Below are 15,611 nucleotides of genomic sequence, written 5' to 3' on the forward strand. Positions count from 1 at the left end.
ACGCGGTGTGGACTGTGGACTGGAAGAGGTCCTTAGGTTTTTAAAAATAGTCTCGCTGTATGGAGAAGAACACTGGACCCTTTAAGTCCGCATCCCCTCGCCGGATTCGGCCCGGCTTGGTCCAGAGTGTAACTCCAAACATACTTATTAAGAAACTGTTGCTTTATTTTGACTCGTTTACATAAAATTTCCATTCTAGGGGGGGATGGCGGTGGGTTTGTGGATTTCCTAAAATAACTTTTAATGGAGCGAAGCCTTCCATTATGGGAAGCGCCTACACGCGGAGAGGCGTCTGGGGGGCTGGGTTGCCGTCACAGCCCTGCCACCAACTGGCTGAGCCACCGGGGCACGTCGCTGCCCCGCTGCCCGTGTTAGGAGAGTGGCCGCAGCGGGGTGATTGCACGAGCTGCCCCTAGGATTGAGAGCCGAGAGGCTGTCTCTCCTTTCCCTAACGTGCTGTTTCCGCAGAGAGGCAAAGTGGAGTGAGATTATAAAGAAGATGCAAGCAGTTTGCTTTTCTGAATGGTGTGCTTTCCGCTTTGCTCCAGCTGTATTTATCAGGCAGACAAGGTCAAGGTAACCTTCACGGTCTGGTCGGTTCCATTAATTACAGAGTGCCCTTTCACCAAGAGGAGACCTCCATTGAGAACTTCACTTCCCACATCACTTGGGAACCTTCAGGCCTTTGAAGGCTCCTACTCCAAAGGGTCAGGAAGGGAGAGGCCTGGAGGGACTTCGCGGAGGGACTTTTCAGAGGGGGCGAAGAATGAAGGTGAACAGGTGATGTCAACTTGATGTGTCACATTTGGGGAGCCATAAACGGTTTATGGTCAGTCCCAGGAGGCCCTTGCCCTCCCCACCCCCATGGCTCCGAGGGGCTGAGTAATGTGGACACCCCAGGCGGTGTGGCCAGGAGACTTGACTGCCTGGTCATGTGCTCTGCTAACCTGTCTGGCTCCTTTCTCCCTCCCCTCTGCTCTGTCAGGGTGGGTGGGGGGTGAGTGGAACAGAGCCCGCAGTGATGCTGTTTCACAAAGCCAGCGTCAGGGTCCCGTCCCACCGCCCCCCAGCAGCAAACACGTGCATTAGCATGTCTGATGGGTGAGAGGCAGCTGCAGGGGAGAAGCAAGGTTAATTTAAAATGATGGAGTGGGGGAAGAATGAAAGGCCACGATTAGAGCTCAACTTTGAAAGAAGGCAGGGAACAATTACTTTAAAAGGTTTTAATTGGTCCTGTTCTGAAGAACTCACTCCTCCTTTGCTAAAACCCCAGGCCAGCTCAGACCTGCATTTCTGGATTGCCTAAGTCCTCCCTGTTTTTCCCCTTTGAACAGTGATTCTCAGAGTGAATGCCTCCTCTGCCCTCTCTCCATAGCCTTCTGTTTTGGTATATGGGTGTGTGTGTGTGTGTGTGTGTGTGTGTGTGTGTGTAGCTAGCTGGCTACTTATCTATCTTTATATAGCACATTTGTAGGCTCGCAGGTCAAAGGACTTGAAGGAGGAGAGGAGGGCCTCTCTTAAGTTATTCTCTCTACTCCTCAGCCTGACTCACTTGGGGCGGGTCTACATTGCAATCTAAGTGAAGTGAGGGAGGAAAGTGGCTTCAAGCAAACTGAAAACCTTTTGAGAGAAAGGGTGACAGGCCTGAAGGTGAGGGCCTAGCTATGCTAGCCGTGGAAACAGACACCCTACAAAAACATTGAACTCCATTTCAAGTTACTTACCATTGACTGACTTGCACCAGATAGTAAGGCTGGGTTCTTTCCCGCAAGAGGACTGCCTGCATCTTAATGGAAAAAAGGGTCAAAACTGGCCAGTCAACTCTGTTCAAAATGTTCAAAAATGGCAGATCCCAAGCCTGAGATGGGAAATGCTGAAGATGAGTCCGGAGCATCTTGTGGTGCTGGGAAGTCAGGAAGTGCTCAAGACGAAAGGGATGTGAGTGTGTCAGAAGGACACAGGGACCAACCTGAAAGAGGGCCCAGACCCAAACCTGGAACAATTGGAACAACAAAATCAATAATGTAGTATTAGATTCTAATCCAAAATATAAAATAGGGGCCAGGCGGTGTGGTTCACGCCTGTAATCCCAGCACTGGGAGGCCGAGGCAGGCAGATCACCTGAGGTCAGGAGTTCAAGACCAGTCTGGTCAACATGGTGAAACTCCTTCTCTACTAAAAATGCAGAAATCAGCCGGGCGTGATGGCGGGCACCTGTAATCGTAGCTACTCTGGAGGCTGAGGCAGGAGAATCTCTTGAACCCGGGAGGCGGAGGTTGCAGTGAGCCGAGATCGTGCCACTGCACTCCAGCCTGGGCAACAAGAGCAAAACTCCAACTCAACATAAATCAATAAATACATAAAGAAAATAAATACTTGTGGCCGCGCGCGGTGGCTCACACCTGTAATCCCAGCACTTTGGGAGGCCGAGGTGGGTGGATCACAAGGTCAAGAGATTGAGACCATCCTGGTCAACAGGGTGAAACCCCGTCTCTACTAAAAATACAGAAAATTAGCTGGGCATGGTGGTGCGTGCCTGTAATCCCAGCTACTCAGGAGGCTGAGGCAGGAGAATTGCCTGAACCCAGGAGGCGGAGAATTGCTGGAACCCAGGAGGCGGAGAATTGCTGGAACCCAGGAGGCAGAGGTTGCAGTGAGCCGAGATTGCACCACTGCACTCCAGCCTGGGTGACAGAGTGAGACTGTCTCAAAAAAAGGAAAAGAAATTATACAAAATAAGTTGATTTTCAGCATTAAAACTTGAGAGCTGGGAGAGACTACCACTCCTCTCTTCCCTCCCCATACACTCCCCCATGCAAATGGCAAATAAATTTAGAGAGTTCAAAAATTTGCCTGGGGGGCAAGAGGCCATCGAGAGCCCTGGGGTCCTTGCTCCTTGTCTAAAACGAGGTTCTCCCACTGGGCTTCTCTAGGTAGCAATAAAACCCCCTTCACCAGCCTACAGGTCTGGGGACAGCGAGCACATCTTTGGGGACAGACCGCAAGGAAGGGCAGCATCAGTACCAGTCTGGTGACCTTAGACTAAACTTTTATTCATCTGTGCCTCAGTTTACCTGCCTTTATAGAGGATTTCCAACTACTATGCTATGTTGGTAGATCAGCCAAAAACGTTGCCTTGTTTTAAGTTAGACTTGTCTTGGTCTGTCTGACTTCTCAGATTCCACTGGAGAGTTGTTTGTGCATGAAAATAGGGATGTGAGGAAAATGCAAGGGACTGGTTCTGTAAGAAGATAACCGAGGGGAAGAGAGAGGAGACCAGAGCCGGCGGGTGGAGCCATCCACAGCTCTGTCTTGCACTCTGACTTCCAAGGGCCATTCAGAGGACATGTGGTCCAGCAAAGAGGACCCTGAGGCTCAAATAGAAAAGTGATTTGCCCAATGTCCCCCAGTTATTGGGCTACCCACAGTAGTGACCTCTGTACAAGCTGCCACTGAGACCATGGGTTTTATTTCCTTAAATAAAGTTTAGTTATATTTTTCATAATGCCTGTTCATTAAAGCACAACTACTGGAGTTGACTTGTCTTTCTGGCATCAACAATGCAAGTCTAAAAGGTATTTTTGTTTTTTGTTTTGAGATGAAGTCTTGCTCTATCTCCCAGGCTGGAATGCAGTGGTGCAATCTCAGCTCACAGCAACCTCCACCTCCCAGGTTCAAGTGATTCTTCTGCCTCAGTCTCCAGAGTAGCTGGGATTACGGGAGGCCGCTACCACACCCAGCTAATTTTTATGACAGGGTTTTATCGTGTTGGCCAGGTTAGCCTTGAACTTCTGACCTCAGGTGATCCTCCTGCCTCGGCCTTCCTCCCAAAGTGCTGGGATTACAGGCATAAGCCACCGTGCCCTGCCTATTTCAATTTCTTAAAAGCATTTTTTTTTTTAGACCATTGTAAATTCATGTGCATTTGTAAGAAATACTATGGAAAGATCCTGTGTAATCTTCACCTAGTTTCCCCCAAAGATGTTAATCTCTCACTAAGAGTGTCTTATCTCTTGTGTGAGCTGAGGGAAGATCACCTAACCAGAATCTCTTCTCTCGTTATTTTTTTTTTTTGAGACAGAGTTTCACTCTTGTTGCTCAGGCTGGAGTGCAGTGGCGCTATCTCAGCTCTCTACAACCACCGCCTCATGAGTTCAAGCGATTCTCCTGCCTCAGCCTCCCGAGCAGCTGGGATTACCACGCCCGCCACCACACCCGGCTCCAGAATCTCTTCTTGTAGAGATAAGAAAACCACGGGTTGTGATGCTTCATGCCTTTAATACCAACACTTTGGGAGGCCAAGGCAGGTGGATTGCTTGAGCCTAGGAGTTGGAGACCAGCCTGAGCAACATATGGAAACCCCTATCTCTACGAAAAAACACAACAATGAGCTGGGCATGGTGGTGTGCGCCTGCCACATACAGGCTAAGGTGGGTGGGTCACTTGAGCCTGAGAGGTCAAGGCTGCAGTATGCCATGATAGTGCCACTAAACTCTAGACTGGCTGACAGAGTGAGACTCTCTCTCAAAAAATTAGATAAAATAAAATATAAATAAAATGAAGGGCCAGGCGAGATGGCTCATGCCTGTAATCCCAGCACTTTGGGAGGCCAAGGTTAGGCGGATCACCTGAGGCCGGGAGTTCAAGACCAGCCTGACCAACATGGAGAAACCCCATCTCTACTAAAAATACAAAAAATTAGCCGGGTGTGGTGGTGCATGCCTGTAATTCCAGCTACTCAGGAGGCTAAGGCAAGAGAATTGCTTGAACCCGGGAGGCAGAGGTTGTGGTGAGCCGAGATGGCGCCATTGCATTCCAGCCTGGGCAACAAGAGGGAAATTCTGTCTCTTAAAAATAATAATAATAAGTAAATAAATACAGTGAAGGCCTGCATTGTCCAAGTGACTTTCTCCAGATCACACCTGGGAATGGCAGGGTCTGGGGCTCTCTCTGGGTCCCTGTGGCTCCATCTATGTGAGATTCCATTTTCTGTCCCCCAGGACCCCTGAGGTCAGGTCAAGTTGGCAAGCAGACGAAGACATATTCTGCCCCCCGACAACCTTTTTTTCCAGTGGTCCAGCAACAAAGGTCCATTTTCCACTCATACTCTGTGTCCACTGCGGGTTGCCTGGAGAGCTCTCTGCTCTGGTCACCTCCACTGAGGGACATCCCATCTCTAGGTGGGCACGATTGCCAGTGGCAGGCAATAAGAGTAGGGCAACAGCGTGCAGCTCTGCCACTCACATTTCACTGGGTAAAGCAAGCTGTATTGCTACCCTCACTCCAAGGCAGGGCGCATGCAGTTCTGCCTTTCACCTGGGAATGGAAACAGAAATATCTGTTAGGCAATGCTAATGAACACGCCACTATCCTCCGGCTTTGAGCCAGTCACTGGCAGGCTTCTTCATTTGCATGATGACAGAGCTACTCTCCGTTTTCAGCTTTTCTGCTGTGCTGCCTTCTTTTTGGCAGGCTCCCGGAGCGGATGGGTCCCAGTCAATGGGCCTTGCAGCCCCATCTCCCCAGGGAGGGAGAAGATCTGGGGAGGCATGCCCCCAATCCCCAAACCAATGAGCTCTGGAAGCCCTCCTGGAAAAGCTAATGAGTGAGGTAGGAAAGAAGGAAGGAAGGGACTGTCATTAAAAACACAAGAGAGAGAATGGTTCTTGTACATGGTGATGCTGATTAGACCCCTTCCTCCTTCCTTCCCTCCCTCCCTCCCTTCCTATTTTCCTTCCTTTCTTCCTTCCTTCCCTCCTTCCTCCTTCCCTCCCTCCCTCCCTCTTCCTGCCCTCCCTCCCTTCTTCCCTCCCTCCCTTCCTCACTCATAGCTAGAACATTCCAGACCCAAACACTGCAGTCTGGGTGGCAATTTTTAACAGAAGTGTAGACCAATTGAGGTTCGCAGAGGAGGGTGACCATGAGCTGGACATCCTGCCCTGGGATGAACACCTGACAGAACAGGGCATGTTCAGTTCTTGGAGAGGGTGAAAGAGGATGCAGGAAAAGTGTTCAAGGAGGGCCAGCAGGTGGAATTAGATTACATTTGTCGTGTAGTCGCTGAAGGCAAGAGTGGGATCAATAGGTAGAAGTTAGGACAGGTGCATTGGCTCATGCCTGTAATCCCAGCACTTTGGGAAGGCGAGATGGGAGGATGGCTTGAGCCCAGTTCAAGACCAACTTAAGCAACATAGAGAGACACCCTCCCTACAAATTTTTTTTTTTTTTGAGGCGGAGTTTCGCTCGTTACCCAGGCTGGAGTGCAATGGCGCGATCTCGGCTCACCGCAACCTCTGCCTCCTGGGTTCAGGCAATTCTCCTGCCTCAGCCTCCTGAGTAGCTGGGATTACAGGCACGCGCCACCGTGCCCAGCTAATTTTTTGTATTAGTAGAGACGGGGTTTCACCATGTTGACCAGGATGGTCTCGATCTCTTGACCTCGTGATCCGCCCGCCTCGGCCTCCCAAAGTGCTGGGATTACAGGCTTGAGCCACCGCGCCCGGCCCAAAAATTTTTTAAAAATTAGCTGGGTGTGGTGGTGCACACTTGTACTCCCAGCTACCTGGGAGGCTGAGGTGGGAGGATTGAGCCTCAGAGGAAGAGGCTGCGGTGAGCCGTGATAGTGTCATCACTGCACTACAGCTTGGGCAACAGAGCCAGACCCTATCTCAAAGCAAAAAAAAAAAAAAAAAAAAAAAATAGCTGGAATTATAACCAGGTAACTTTCAGCTTAGATTGGAGTCAGCCTTTTAAATAGAAAGTTCAGTAAGGAAGAATGGGTTTCCTCGACAGCAGGGAATTCACCGTTCCTGAAAGTCTTCAAACAGGCTGAATGACCTTTCTTATCGACTATTTCTACTATTATTCCCAACTCTGAGTCCACAACTCCTGAGAAAAGAGACTGTACAGAATCTCTTATTTCAGGACCTAAAATTTCATCTTTAAATGAGGTCGTTTACCTTCTAGCCTCAGAGTTGGTGTTTTCCATGTACAGCTAAATTTTATTAATAATAATATTGGCTGGGCGCAGTGGCTTACGCCTGTAATCCCAGCACTTTGGGAGGCCAAGGCAGGCGGATCATGATGAGTTCAAGACCATCCTGGCCAACATGGTGAAACACCATCTCTAATAAAAATACAAAAATCAGCCAAGTGTGGTGGTGGGTGCCTGTAATCCCAGCTACTCAGGAGGCTGAGGCAGGAGAATAGCTTGAATCCAGGAGGCAGAGGTTACAGTGAGCTGGGATCATGCCATTGCACTCCAGCCTGGGCAACAGAGTGAGATTCCATCTCAAAAATAATAATAATGTTCGTGACCAGCCTGGCCATCATGGTGAAACCCCATTTTTAAAAAATAATAATAATAATGATAATATTGGCGATGTTTTTTTTGAGACAGTTTTGCTCTTGTCACCCAGGCTGGAGTGCAATGGCACAATCTTGGTTCACTGCAACCTCTGCCTCCTGGGTTCAAGGGATTCTCCTGCCTCCGCTTCCCAAGTAGCTGGGATTACAGGCACCCACCACTATGCCCAGCTAATTTTTGTATTTTTGGTAGAGGTGAGCTTCACCATATTGCCCAGGCTGGTTTCAAACTCTTAACCTCAGGTGATCCACCTGCCTTGGCCTCCCAAAATGCTGGGATTACAGGTACCAGCCACCATTCCTGGCCGATGATTGTTATTCTTACAGCTGACACTTATAGAGCACTACCAGGTGTCAGGTCCTTTTCTAAGAACTTTTATGTATTTTAACACAATTATTAATTTAATTATCAGAACAACTCTACAACAAAGGTGCTACTGTTATCCCCCCATTTTGCAGATGTGAATATTGAGTCATAATGCTTGTAAGGGGCAGAGCCAATGTTTGAATTGGGGTGGCCTAGTTCTAGAGTTTAGAATTTGTGTTTCTAACCACTGCCTTTCTTTTTTTTTATTTTTATTTTTGAGATGGAGTTTCACTCTTATTGCCCAGGCTGGAATGCAATGGTGCCATCTCAGCTCACTGCAACCTATGCCTCCCAGGTTCAAGTGATTCTTCTGCCTCAGCCTCCCGAGTAGCTGGGATTACAGGAATGTGCCACCACACTTGGCTAATATAGTATTTTTAGTAGAGATGGGGTTTCTCCATGTTGGCCAGGCTGGTCTCGATCTCTTCACCTCAGGTGATCTGCCCACCTCAACCTCCTAAAGTGCTGGGATTATAGGCATGAGCCACCATGCCTGGCCACCACTGCCTTTCTTGATGCCTCTTGATGGTACCCAATGGGGTTTAGTGATGTGTCTAAGGTCACAAGGCTGGTTGAATGATGCTACTTGGTGTGGATGGAATCTAGTCTCTTGACTACCCCAATGTGGTCAGTGTCAAAGCCTTTCATCACCTGTGACCCACACATTCAACAAGGATACTGGAGAATGTCACATTACATGAGGTGACTAAGCCATGAAGATGGAATCACATGCCCTAGATCTCCCAGCAAGTTTCGGACAAAGCTATGAAAATCCAAAGGCTTCTCTAACACCATGGAATGCTTGGCTCTCTCCATTTCCCAGGATTTGAAATCCTTTCCCCACTTCCTATCTATACAAGTCCTACTGATCACTCGACCCAGCTCTTTCATAAAACTTCCTGAGATCCACCCTCCCAAACTCTGACAGTGCATAGTTTCTGGACACACTCTTCCCTAGACTTGCCCTCTTATCTGACATCTAAGTACCAGTTCATAGTGGTTTAGGCCATGCACAACTTCGGGTATTTATTTATTTATTTATTTATATGGAGTCTCACTCTGTTGCCCAGGCTGGAGGTGGAGGCAGTGCTGCCCTGGACCCGAGCATCTTTCATTTTCCGTCATTAGACTTTGAGCCTAATATTAGAACCACGAGCAACAGCCGGGCGCGGTGGCTCACGCCTGTAATCTCAGCACTTTGGGAGGCCAAGGTGGGTGGATCACGAGGTCAAGAGATCGAGACCATCCTGGCCAACATGGTGAAACCCCGTCTCTACTAAAAATACAAAAATTAGCTGGGCATGGTGGCTCATGCCTGTAGTCCCAGCTACTCGGGAGGCTGAGGCAGGAGAATTGCAGAGGTTGCAGTGAGCCGAGATTGCACCACTGCACTCCAGCCTGGCTCCTGGCAACGGAGCAAGACTCTGTCTCAAAAAAAAAAAAAAAAAAAAAAAAAGAACCACGAGCAACTACAGTGTGTCACTGGTTGGCCAGCTCCTTGGGGTTTTCAGTTGCAAGGCGGCAATGATTTCAACATGCCTCTGACAATCTCTAGTCTAAAAGATGGTGGCAAGGAAGCCCGGGCAAATTAAGAATAGGTGATGTGGTTCTCAGCATTGATGGAATAAGTGCACAAGAAATGATACATTTTGAAGCCCAGAATAAGATTAAGGGTGTGGCTCATGCCTGTAATCCCAGCACTTTAGGAGGCCAAGGCGGGCAGATCACCTCAGTTTGACAATAGCCTGACCAATGTGGAGAAACCCCACCTCTACTAAAAATACAAAATTAGCCAGGTGTGGTGATGCATGCCTGTAATCCCAGCTAGTCGGGAAGCTAAGGCAGGAGAATTGCTTGAACCTGGGAGGTGAAGGTTGCAGTGAGTGGAGATTACGCCATTGCACTCTAGACTGGGCGACAGAGCAAGACTGTGTCTCAAAAAAAAAAAAAAAAAAAGATTAAGGGTTGTACAGACTCTTTGAATATGACTCTGCAAAGAGCGTCTGCTACACCCAGGCCTGAGCTGGTTCCTGTTCAAAAGGGAGGACCCAAAGAAGTAGTTAAACTGCCAGGCGCAGTGGCTCACACCTATAATCCCAGCACTTTGGGAGGCTTAGGCGGGCGGATCACCTAGGGTTAGGAGTTTGAGATCAGCCTGACCAATATGGTGAAACCCCGTCTTGAAATAAAAAAAAAAAAGAAGTAGTTAAACCTACGCCCATGGCATCTCCTACTGTGTTCAAAGTCACTTCCACAACCAACATGGCCTACAATAAGGCACCATGGCCTTTTGGTTCTGTGTCTTCACCAAAAGTCACATCCGTTCCATCACCATCGTCTGCCTTCACCCCAGCCCATGTGACCACTTCATCACGTGGTTCCCCTCCATCTGTGGCTGCCATCACTCCTCCCGCGATCGCTGCATCTGGACTGCATGCTAATGCCAATCTTAGTGCTCATCAGTCTCCATCTGCACTGAGCGCTGGTAAAACTGCAGTTAATGTCCCACGGCAGCCCACAGTCACCAGCGTGTGTTCCAAGACTTCTCAGGAGCTAGCAGAGGGACAAAGAAGAGGATCCCAGGGTGATAGTAAACAGCAAAATGGCCTACCAAGAAAACACGTTGTGGAGTGTAATTCAGAGTCTTATCATATACCTACTCACAGTGATGCCAGCAAGAAGACACTGAGCGAGGATACTGAAGACTGGCGTCCAAGGACTGGAAAGACTCAGTCTCACTCTTTCGGAACCCTTGCCCAGATAACTGGGACTAACAATTAGAAGGAATCTGAAGGCCAGGCGCAGTGGCTCATGGCTGTAATCCCAGCACTTTGGGAGGCCGAGGCTGGGCAGAACACCTGAGGTTGGGAGTTTGAGACCAGCCTAGCCAACATGGTGAAACCCCGTCTCTACTAAAAATACAAAATTAGCCAGGCCTGGTGGCGCATGCCTGTAATCCCAGCTACTTGGGAGGATGAGGCAGGAGAATGGCTTAAACCTGGGAGGAGGCAGAGGTTGCAGTGAGCCAAAATCGTGCCATTGCACTCCAGCCTGGGAAACAAGAGTGAAACTCTGTCTCAAGAACAAAAACAAAAACAAAAACTGAGCATGGTGGCTTACGCACTTTGGGAAGCCAAGGTGGGCTGATCATGAGGTCAGGAGTTCAAGACCAGCCTGACCAACATAGTGAAACCCTGTCCCAAAAAAAAAAAAAAAAGGAAAAAGAAAGAATCTGAAACCAATAATACAAAGAAGGCAAAGGAAAAGATACCGCTTCACATCTTTAGTCCCAAATATACAAAATTACGTGACTGACACCATGAAGTTTCAGCACATTCTCTTAACATAGTCATTTATGAGCCTTGCCCCCCAAGCAGCCAGCACATATCTTTTCATTTACTTTTTTTTAACTTCATAGCAAAATCTGTATTAAATTTGTTTTATGAAAAAAATAGAACTTTTTCTATATTTTTCTAACAATTTCCTATTGTTGTGAGAAAAGGAAGGTAAACATGTTTTGTGCTAGCTAGTAGCTCACAAATGTAAAACCAAAAAAAAAAAAAAAGGGATTATTCAGTGGATTTATTGTTTTTCTTGTTATTAGGATAGTAACCTTGGAAAATGAATTATTTTCATAAGTTGAAATCGGTTAGTTGATTGGTTGAAGCAGAGGATAATGAGCAAATAATATCCTTGTCTAATTTGGAAAATATTTTCTTTATGTTATTAACATTTCCCAATTTTACTTTTTAAGTTCATAATTATGTAATGTTCAAAGTTAATTGTAAATTATTCTAAATAAGTAAATATAAGGAGGCAAGAGTAAACAGAGAAGACTTTATTAAAGAAGAGTCTGGCCGGGCACCGTGGCTCACGCCTGTAATCCCAGCACTTTAGGAGGCCGAGGCGGGTGGATCACGAGGTCAGGGGTTTGAGGCTAGCCTGGCCAAGATGGTGAAACCCCAGTCTCTACTAAAAATACAAAAATTAGTCAGGCGCGGTGGCGGGTGCCTGTAATCCCAGCTACTCCGGAGGCTGAGGCAGGAGAATCACTTTAACCTGGGAGGTGGAGGTTGCAGTGAGCTGAGATTGCACCACTGTACTCTAGCCTGGGTGACAGAGCAAAAATCTGTCTCAAAAAAAAAAAAAAAGAGTACATCGTAGATTTAGGTATCTTTTAAAGTAGGTACTATTCAGGATGACTGTATAAAGAGGAGGAGGTCCAGTTTTGACTCCTGAAAAAAAAGAAAGAGAATTTTACCCCTATTTGCAATGGAGAAATACAATATTCTTTGGTTTGGTTGGATTTGCAAATCCTATTTTGTATCAAAGGAAATATCTCTAAGCTACTGGATGTTTTTAGAGTATCGACAATTACTAGGTATTAACTAATAAGATATAGAAAAGATAGCTTTGTTTTTTAATCAGAAGAACATAAAATAAATTGCAATATTAATGACTGTGAGACATCAGAGAAATGTTTTGCTCAGTGATATAGACTACTGTGCATTGCTGCTATTCCTGGGAAGCTGTGTTTTGGGCAATACATGGAACCTGAATATATACCAGAAATGCTTTCTGCCTTGTAATATAGTGTATTATATATTAGAGCTAAATTTAGTAATAAATACATTTTGAAGTTTGGAAACACATTGTAATAAAGTTGCCTTTAACTTAAAAAAAAGAAAGGAATGGATGAAATTAAAATTCTGAAGTTTGTATCCCTAACCATGCACTTATGGTATTCAGAGTCTATTTCATACGTATGCCACATGCGTAGAGTTTATTGCATTTGCAACTATGCAGCATCAAGTTGTTGCAAAGGAGCCTCTGGAAAGGACTTTCCTTCCTCCCAATGTTTATGCGTGCATGTATATGTAATCCATCTATATATAATGAAGGTTATATAGATATGTATAATTGTATTATACCATATATAATTGTATACATATACATAATAAATTTATATAATCTTCAATTACATATATATTATATATACATACACACATATTGGGAGGAATATATATATAATGGAAAATACAGAATTGAAGATGAGCATATTTAATATTTATCAAAGGGTAAAGGAACTTATCCACAGTTTGGATCAGAGCCTCAAAACCTAAATTCATGCCATGACTAGCGTTTTTAAGATGTTGACTTCCCAGGACTGTATTCTTTTAAACCTGATTCAATTTTTTTTTTTTTTTTTTTTTGAAACAGAGTCTTGCTTTGCTGCCAGGTACCAGGCTGGAGTGCAGTGGCACGATCTCGGCTCACTGCAATCTCCACCTCCCGGGTTCAAGCAATGCTCCTGCCTCAGCCTCTCAAGTAGCTGGGACTACAGGCGTGCACCACCACCCCCAGCTAATTTTTGTATTTTTTAGTAGAGACGAGGTTTCACCATGTTGGCCAGGATGATCTCGATCTCTTGACCTCGTGATCCACTGGCCTCAGCTTCCCAAAGTGTTGGGATTACAGGCGTGAGCCACCATGCCAGGTCACCTGATTCAATTTTTGTGCCTACCAAGAAAGGCACCAAAGATTTCTTTAGGAGGAAATACCTGGTAGTCTTATTAAACTTTTCAAAAGACATCATTTATGTGATCTCACTAGGTTTCTACAGCGTTCCCAGCCTTAGGAGGCAGGCAGAGTGATATCGCCAATCCCATTTTTGTAGACACAGGCTCAGAGAGGTGACATTACCTGTTGGACGTCACACAGCCCATCTGGGACCTCAGGGTTCAAGCCCCTACCTCCTGGCCCCGAGTCCGGCTTCTGCCTGCGGACTCCCAGCTCTTGCTGTTGCTAGAGTGTGTGGTTCCTTTACTTGGCATGTCCACATTCCTGGGTTGTCCAGGAACACATATTCTTGGAGAGGAAGGGGAATAGATATTTTAGCCACATACAACACACTGAGCTTGCCAGACACCTAATAGGGACACTCAATAAATATTAATTAAAGAATGCAGCCACATTGGCTTATGCGCTGGCCAGATCCTTTAAAGTGTCAAGAATATTCTATGAGAGATTGAGTGTTAGGCTTGAAGGCTGTGTGGAGGCGGAGAGGACAGAAACGTCTGGAGTAATGGAGTGCATTCTCTTGGAAGATGAAAATACCCACCCGCCCCAGGGGGAACCTATCTGTCACTGTCACCAGCACATAAGGAGGAAGGGAACCTGCGTTTGTGGAGTGCCTTCTGGGACCTGCATTTTTCTTGCTGGAGTGGGATTTATTCTGCTTCTTCTGTAACTTCTGCATCTCCAAGGCCAGTGGAGGACAATGGGGAACAGCTGGCTGAGACCAAGGGTGAATGTGACTCGTGGGGTGTGGAGTGGGGTGGGCAGGAGAGAGGATGCATGGGCCCACCCTCTCCTAGTGTCGTGAGGGATTTACTGCCCATCGAGTAGGTGCTCTTTAGCTTGTCTGTCTTGACAGCAGAGGTCTACTTGGATAGGCAGTTCTGGGCACACACCGCCAATTGTCGGGGTCTTTCCCCTAGTCTGAGTGTTCATGCTCACAGAGCTGGTGTCCCCTGGAATCCAGGGGCTTGGAAGAGGGGGAAACTGAGCTGGAAGTGGAGAGTGAGGCAGAGGCCTGGATAGGAAACCCTTGGGGAGCCCCCCAGCCTGAGGGCTGCTGCCCAGTAGACAAAAGTGCCAGGAGGAGGAAGGACATGGGGCAAACAGAGATCTCCAATTCCACCCAGAGCCTGTGCCTACCCTCTGTGACTACCCTCTCTTTGCACTGGGAGCTGTTGCATGCAGAAAGCACAAGCGGGGAAAGTGGGGCTCCTCTGGGAAAGCCAGAACCCAGACATGGATCAGGCTCCTGGGGCTTTTTCGGATGAGCTCATCCCTGCTTTCCTAGGCCTCTTTTGGCATTGAATGGCATTTTCCTTCGGTTCTTTCAAAAGCAAGATGTGTTTGTGTAATTTTAAACAAGTGACCAATTTCAGATTAACGTCAGAGAGTTTCTTCATCATCTCCATCATCAAATTTCACTTAACATGCTCTGCCCATTCCAAGAGAAAAAGAGGAATGAACGTGAGCTCTTTTTGGACATACAGCCATTTAGTCCAAAAATGCAGCCAGCAGAGATTCCACAGCTGGAGAGCTGACTGGTAAGCACCCTGTGTAAAGTGAACGCGCTCAGCGGGATGGAAGGAAGAGGCCTGAGGGGATGCGGGAGGGAGGGGAAGGGCTCCAGGTCACTCAGGGTTTTGTATGCCCAGGAAGGGAATTTGTCTTTGATCCAAGGGCGTGCAGAAGCCCCGCTGGGTGGTCGTGCCCTCAGATCAGCACTGAGCCCGACTGCCTGGCAGGGGCAGGGGACTGGGTGGCTCTGAGGAAGATGACAGGGGCTAGGCTAAGATGTGGACCAGTCCCAGACAGATGCTGGGTGGCTGTGGTGTGTGGGTCGGGAGAAAAGCAGATGAGTGGAGAGGCATTTTGGAGGTAAAATGGATAGAACTGGGGCTGATAGGATAAGAAGTGAGGGAGAGGTTTGCTGTTCTTGGTTTCTGGCTGTGACCACTGGATGGTGAGGAGTGAGCTTTCTGAACATGGAGTTCTGGAGGAAAAGCCTCCAGAGTGTTTGGGAGTGTCAGAGGCGGTTGAACCATGGCAACTCCATCTTGAATAGGGGCTGGGTAAAATGAAGCTGAGACCTACAGGGCTGCATTCCCAGAAGGTTAGGCATTCTACGGCACAAGATTAGATAGGTCGGCACAAGATACAGGTCAAAAAGACCTTCTAAAACAGGTTGCAACAGGTTGTAAAGAAGCTGGGCAAGACCCACCAAAACCAAGATGGCGATGAGAGTGACCTCTGGTCATCCTCACTGCTGCGCACCATGACAGTTTACAGATTCCAGGGCAAC

The 15,611-nt window shown here is 47.3% G+C and overlaps 1 pseudogene; it reads left to right on the forward strand.

Annotated features, from left to right (window-relative positions):
* Window positions 1-205: 205 nt before the first annotated feature.
* LOC105708990 (PDZ and LIM domain protein 5-like) lies at window positions 206-14,140 on the forward strand (annotated as a pseudogene).
* Window positions 14,141-15,611: the final 1,471 nt, after the last annotated feature.

Source organism: Aotus nancymaae, unplaced genomic scaffold (assembly GCF_030222135.1).
Source record: "Aotus nancymaae isolate 86718 unplaced genomic scaffold, 86718_ANA_hifiasm-v0.15.2.pri h1tg000020l, whole genome shotgun sequence".
In the NCBI taxonomy this organism is placed as follows: Eukaryota; Metazoa; Chordata; class Mammalia; order Primates; family Aotidae; genus Aotus; species Aotus nancymaae.